Source organism: Grammomys surdaster, unplaced genomic scaffold (genome assembly GCF_004785775.1).
Source record: "Grammomys surdaster isolate TR1022 unplaced genomic scaffold, NIH_TR_1.0 125869, whole genome shotgun sequence".
Classification (NCBI taxonomy): domain Eukaryota; kingdom Metazoa; phylum Chordata; class Mammalia; order Rodentia; family Muridae; genus Grammomys; species Grammomys surdaster.
This window is the reverse complement of record NW_021620694.1, coordinates 1-7232: the sequence shown is the minus strand read 5'-3', so window position 1 is coordinate 7232 and position 7232 is coordinate 1. Positions and strand designations below refer to the sequence as shown.

The 7232-nt window shown below is 45.3% G+C and overlaps 1 pseudogene; it reads right to left on the bottom strand.

Moving 5' to 3' along the window:
- Positions 1-8: 8 nt before the first annotated feature.
- On the bottom strand, positions 9-866 carry LOC114641064 (annotated as a pseudogene).
- Between the last annotated feature and the right edge of the window lie 6366 nt (positions 867-7232).

Genomic DNA, 7232 nt, shown 5'->3' with positions numbered 1-7232 from the left:
TCCTTAGCTATATCACCAGTATATCCTGGAACCAAAGTAAGATGGTTTTCCTGTTCCCATAATCCATTCAACTGTTGCTTTAAAATCTTAATATTTCCATCACTTATAATTTCTGATTTAGATGAGAGTTCCAACCACCACCTTTTTATTACTGCTTGAAGCCAGTTTAAGCCAACAATTACATATTCTTCAAATCTGCTTTGAAGTAAAGACTTTACTAGAGGAAGTAAGTCTACACAGCAGCCAAGTGAGATATATTGCTTTTCTTCCTGTAAACTATTGGTTAGAACAGGAAGGCAATCTACCACAACTCCAAGGTCTTCTATCCTCACTAAATAAGCTACAAGTTCGCTTATACTTCTCTTTCTCCAGAAAGTCAAAGCTACATTCAATCTCAAATTCCTGCTGAATAGAACCTGGGCCGTTGTCTCATGGTCCTGAGAAACCTCAGAAAAGAAACCACTATATTTTGATGATGGGTTTTCTGTCTTTGAAGACCCAGAATCACTGGTGTTAATGACAAATGTCCGACTGTCGTGGCGTAAATTTTCAGGTAGATGGCCTGCACAAGCCAGTTCATTTTATTTGCCATGTCACAGCCCCCACTTTTAGGGGACTGCTTAGTTCTGTAACAAGGATTTGGGAAGGAATGACGAACTAACTTTCTGTGGTAGAGCACCTTGCGCAGTTTATCTGGGCTTTTCACTGCTTGTCCAACTGTTCTACTTATGTAAGCAGCCAACTGTTTTGGAGATCTCTTAACCTCCCTTCATGTTCTTACTGGTGAAATTAGAGGTCCTCTTTCTAGGAAGATCAATACTATTAGAGAAGTTCCGTTTTTTAACATGGTGAGTATCAAATGCCATAATCTATTAAGTGCCAGCGCCTCATGGCACCACAGCGCCTGAGCCGGAGCACAGTGCTGATGAACCGCGCCCAGCAGCTCAGAGCGTCGTCGGGATCCCAAGCCTGGCCCCACTCAGAGCCATTCAAACACCACCGCACACAGCCTGCTGGGAGAGCTACCCAGTGGGCATCCGGCCGGCCCCGCCCAGCTCAGGCCTACCCTCTTCTTTTTGTGGTTGTTTTGAAACTGGGTCTTGCCCTGTAGCCCTGGCTGGCCTGGAACTCACTATGCAGTCCAAACTGGCTGTACATGCACAGAGATCCACCTGCCTCTGCCTTCCTAGAAGTGCTGGGATTAAAGCCCTACACCTCCATGCCTAGCCTTCCAGCCTGATAATTTTTAAAGCCTCCAATGTAGACACATATTTACGCCCACTTTTAAGAGGCAAAGATTTGGCCAAGTTAGCCATTTTCTCTCATTCTCATTTTAAGTTATCTTCATTTTACTGTTAGTCTTCAAACCTTGAGACATTTGACATCTTGTTTCTCATTTTCTCCTAGCAATGTCTCCTCGTATGTAAGATGAAACCATTACCTTCCCAGCTTGTCTTCTACCTAGCCTCTGTCAGCTTCACCTTTGCATGATGTTTTTTTTTTCTTCCATTCTGTAACATTTGGAGTAACAACTGCATCCTGTTCTGGAACTGTAAACAGATACTCAGTATTTTGTCTGTAACAACAGTGGCTTTACTATGGCTGTGTAAATATTACTCAGAAGGATACAGTAGCTGCTCCTGGTCTTTTCCCTCTCTTGTGCTCTAAGAAGCTACATCCCTTTAAATTCTATCTCTTGTTTAAACTCAAGTCAGATTTTGGTTGCATATATGGACCATGGTGTCTTTTGTGACTTTATTTAATTCTTCATATGTATCAATTATCCTCCCAGCCCCCTTCTGGAATCTATGCCTTTTTTATCTTCTTCCTCTACACAAGATACACACACACTGTTCTGATTTCTTCGTACAAGCTCTTTGATGACTAGTGACCCAGGCTTCAAAGACAGATTGCTTTCCACCCCTGCCATGTTCTTCAATGGTAGTTTGCATGTTTCTATCTGTTCATTTGTTAGTCTTTCCTTCTTTTTTTCCTCCTTTCCTTCCCGCCTTCCCTGATTGCTTTCTTACTTTTTTTTTTTTTTTAAATGTAGCTAGGCTGGCTTCATATTCACAATCCTCCTGCCTCAGCCTTCCTGAGTACTGAGATTACAAGTTCATCCCATCACATCTAGCCATTTTTCTTGATTTTTTTTTATTACCAGAACCCATCAATATGTTTTCATAGAGATTTGTCTTCTAATTTTGAACATCCTCTTGGTTCTCCTGTCTGGAAAAAAAATTGATAGCCACCTGTGATGGTTTGTATACGCTGGGGTCAGGGAGTGGCACTATTAGGAGGTGTGGCCTTGTTGGAGTAGGTGTGTCACTGTGGGTATAGGTTTTAATGCCCTAGTCCTAGCTTCCTGGAAGTGAGTATTCTGCTAGCAGCCTGAAGGTGAAGATGTAGAACTCTCAGCTCTGCCTGCACCATGCTTGCGTAGATGCTGCCATGTTCCTGCCTTGATGATAATGGACTGAATCTCTGAACCTGTAAGCCAACTCCAATTAAATGTCCTTATAAGAGTTGTCTTGGTGATGGTGTGTGATCACAGCAGTTAAACCCTAAGACACCATCCTACTTAAGTGTTTGTCTTTTTATTTTATTGTATGTTTTAGGTTTTTTTTGTTTTGTTTTTTAAAGACAGGTCTTACTATGTGGCCTTTGATCTTCTGGGACTCATTATGTAGACCAGGCTGGCCTTGAACTCTGAGACCTGCCTGCCTCTGCCTCTTGAGTTCTAGGGCTTACCGTATGTGCTATCACACTTGGATAAGTGATTGTCTTAAAATTTTTTTGAGTATGTGTTCTATCTGTTAGTAATCTGTTAAACTCCACCTCCACAGTTACCTGGGAATAGCCAGGTACGCTCCGCCCCACAGTTACCTGGCAACAGGCAGGTAACCCTGCCCACTATAAAAGGGGCTGCTTGGCCCCTCCTCTCTCTCTTGCCCTGAGACCCCGTCCCTGCAGGTTGTTGTCTCCCCTCCCCCCTTCCCTTCCCCCTCTCTCCACATAGTCATGGCTGGCCTCTACCCTCTCTACTCTTCTCTCTCTCCTCCTGCTCTCCCACTCTCTTAATAAACCTCCCCTTGTGGAACCGTCTAGTCTGCTGTGATCTGTTACATGCTGTGCCGTGAAATCCCTTCATTTGGTGCTGAAACCCGGGATACGAAGACTTCGGGGACCTCAGCTGCTGTGGCTGGACAGGACAGACACCACGAGGTAACTGCCCACAAGGTCCCAAAAAAGATTTCTTGAGCTAGAACAAACCCTGCCCTTCCCTGAACCTCTCTAGGACGGCTCCACTTGGATGAGACACTTCCCCTTTCCCTCTCGCTCGTGGCTGAGTACCCCAGGCCAGGCCTGGACAGACTCTTCTCTCTGCCTCAGGAGCACCGACTCCGACCGTACTTCCCACTGTGTCTCTTCCATGGGTGAGCCTTTACTGTTTTCTCCCAGGATCACCGGCTCTGCCCCAGGTGTCTCTTCCAAGGGCCAGTCTTTCGCGACCTTTCCCCTTCCCCCTCCTTTGTCATTTGCGGCTGCCTGGACACACTCAGTTCCGTCGGTTTGCCTGGAAAGCTAGCGGGTCTAGGGCCCAGCTAGCTCCCCTTGCCTCCTCTTGGTCCCTTTCCCTGTGGTTCTTAGCTCTGCTCTGGGTTTTCCCCTTACATCCTGCCGCCTGGGACCTGTAAAGTGTTGGGGTGATAATGGGACATGCTTGCTTTTCTTTACTCACTGCTGCCAGAGACACTGAGCAGTGACTTCCCAGACCAGACCCACCTGCAGCAACTGTGGCTCATAGTCCAACCTGTGACAGCCATACGATCCAGCTTAGCCAAATTGTTTCTGTGCTAATACAAAAATGTGCTTTTCTCTTCCTATGCAAGCTACCAAAGTTACTTAAGACTCTTTCCTAACGTGTCTTGATAGATTTTTACTACTGCTATTATTCTATTCAGTTACAACCAATCCTTATGGCTCTCAATCTTGTCAGAAGTCTACTAATCGTACATTTTAAGTTTATGGCTGATAGAATGCCCAAAGCCTCTAACAGTTAGCCCAAGATGTTTTCCGAAGACCTGGATGCCGGACTCCTAGAACATACAGCCTGGATTGTATGTGGACAAACACAACTAAATACCCTGAGTCAAATAACTTGGCTAAAACAAGGTAAGTCATTTCTCATGTCACGTGTATCCATTCCACAGAAAAAAGCCCTGCGGCTTCTGCGCTTAGAAGCGAGACTGACTTCACCCAAGAGACTATAGAAACCACGGGAACTGTTAGCTAGTGGACTCTGTCATTTTTTAAAAATAATATATAACTGGTAGATTGTTGTTTACTTTCTCAGACTTCTGACTACATTGACAGCTAAGTTTTCACAGATTTTATCTGTTACCTCATTATCTAAACTCAGTTGAAAGACTGCTTGTGTTAACTCATGCTGTTATCTGTTTTAAAAACTTATAAGCTACAAGAAACCCACTCAGATCTACCTCTCATGGATGCTATCCAGATAAGTACATCTGCCTAAAATTCCCACTCACTACCTATAACAAAGGGTGGGATCCCTCTGGGTTTCAAATGTACATCTTAGAAAAAATCTTTCTCCAAGTGTTCTTAATCTTATTTCCTACATCTTGTCAAGTCCAGGTGCATCCAAAACAGCTCCAGAGAAGCAACCTTCAGATGCTCCATCTCCTGCCACACACACAGCTGCTTCTACTGGACCTGACCCTGGACATCAGAAAACAGCCAGTTCTCCTAAGACCGGACAAACATCTCCCATTCTTTAGGTTCCCCCTAGACACGTCGCCCCCAATGTCAGCAGGAAGTAGCCAGATTTCACGAAGACCCTATTCCTGCTTTGCTGTCACCTCTTTCTAATTTTTCTTTTTAATTAAACCAAAACGTGGGAATGTTAGTAATCTGTTAAACTCCACCTCCACAGTCACCTGGCAACAGCCAGGTATGCTCCTCCCCACAGTTACTTGGCAACAGGCAGGTAGCCCTGCCCACTATAAAAGGGGCTTCTTGGCCCCTCCTCTCTCTCTTGGCTTCTCGACCCAGCACCTGCAGGTTGTCCTTTCCCCTTCCCCCTCTCTCCACGTGGTCATGGCCGTCCTCCACTTCTCTACTCTTCTCTCTCTCCTCCTGCTCTCCCACTCTCTTAATAAACCTCCCCTCATGGAACCGTCTAGTCTGCTGTGATCCATCCAAGCTGCGCGGCGACAACCTTTCATTCTCTCTCTTCCCCTCTGTATCTGTATCCGTATCCCTCTATCTCTATCTATCTCTCTATCTCTATCTCTGTCTCTGTCTATCTCTGGCTGTCCTAGAACTTGCTTTGTAGACCAGGTTGGCTTCAAACTCACAGAAACCCTCTGCCTCCGTCTCAGCTTCTCTGCCTCTCTCTGCCTCTCTCTGCCTCTCTCTGCCTCTCTCTGCCTCTCTCTGCCTCTCTCTGCCTCTCTGCCTCTGCCTCTCTGCCTTTCTGCCTCTCTTCCTCGCTGCCTCTCTTCCTCGCTGCCTCTCTTCCTCGCTGCCTCTCTTCCTCGCTGCCTCTCTTCCTCGCTGCCTCTCTTCCTCGCTGCCTCTCTTCCTCGCTGCCTCTCTCGCTGCCTCTCTCGCTGCCTCTCTGCCTCTGCCTCAAGTGCTGGCATTAAAGGCATGCACCACCACTGTCCAGCTCATCCTGCTTTTGTCTACAACCCAATACCGCCTGCCCAGAGGTGATACAACCACAATGAACTGGGCCCTCCCACATCAGTGATAAGTCGAGCAATACCCCCACAGACTTGCCTGCAGACCAATCTTATGAAGACATTTTCTCAATTAAGATTTCCTCTTCCCAGATATATCTAGGTTTGTGTCAAGTTGACAAAACCAGCCAGCACAGCTATGTAGTGAATTAGAGACCAGCCTGGGCTACATGAAACTCTGTCTCTAAGTAAATATTTGAATGGAATGTGGCTGGGGCTGTAGTTCAGTGGTAGAACACTTGACTAGAATGTACAGTAAGCTAGATTCAATACACACACACACACACACACACACACACTGCTATAGATCAATGGTATGACATAATGCTTAGCACAAGCAAGTTTCCAGCACCCAAAATAAAAAAAAAAAATTATGTGCTGGAGAGATGGCTTAGTGGCCAAGAGCATTTGCTGCTCATGCAAAGAACCTAGGTTCAGCTCCCAGCATCCACATGGCAGTTCACAACTGTCTCTAACTCCAGTTCTAGGAGATCCAATGCCGATTACTAGCCTCCATGATCACTAGGAAAAACATGTTATGCACACACATACATTTTTGGACATAAAATCAAAACTAAATCTTTAAAAATAAAAATTAATTAATTAAAAATAAAAGGCTAAAGCTGGGAGGTGGTGGTGCTTGCTTCTGAGTTCAAAGCCAGCCTGGTCTACAGAGTGAGTTCTAGGACAGCCAGGGCTACAGAGAAACCCTGTCTCAAAAACAAAAACAACCAACCAAATAACCAAAAAGGCTACTTATGGCTCAGCACATAGAAGACCTTGCTGTGCAGGCCTGGCAATCTGAGCACAATTCCTAGAATCCATGGTAGGAGAGACTTGAAATGGAAATTTCTGGTTTCTTTGGAGGCTCAGTTCTGTCATAGGCAGTTTTTTGGGAAGCTGTCTTATGAGAGGCTGTGTTGCTGAAGCAGACACTTGAGAGGATGTTAGAATAGACACATGATGGTTTTCTGGAAGCTGCTTGGAATAAGGGCATGTGATGTTTGTTTTGTGGAACAGACGCTTGAGAGATCATGTGATGTTTAGAAAGGGTATAAAGTATAACCCAACAGATAAGGGCTTTGGTTTGCCTTACCTTCCTTGCTGATCATTGTCATGACTTCATAGAAGGAAACACACAGAAGAACTTCTCAAGATATTCCCACGGCTTCCACTTCTGTGGACTGGGCTGGCTGGCAGAGCCTCCTGGTTTCCTCTGGATTGAACTGCTGTGGCTGATTGGTGAATGGTGTTTGCAAATGGATCAAGCTACCACTGCTGATTTGTGTGAACTGAACTGCTGATATCCTGACAGTGAAGATTGGAATTGCCCCAAAGAACTATTTCTAAACAAGTCCACAATTCCCTTTACCTCTTAACTTTTCCTTTCTACTACCTCTGGTGGGTGGTGGACTAGAAGGGAGATTAAAGCATTGAAGAATCCTTATTAAAGTGGGTTTTGAA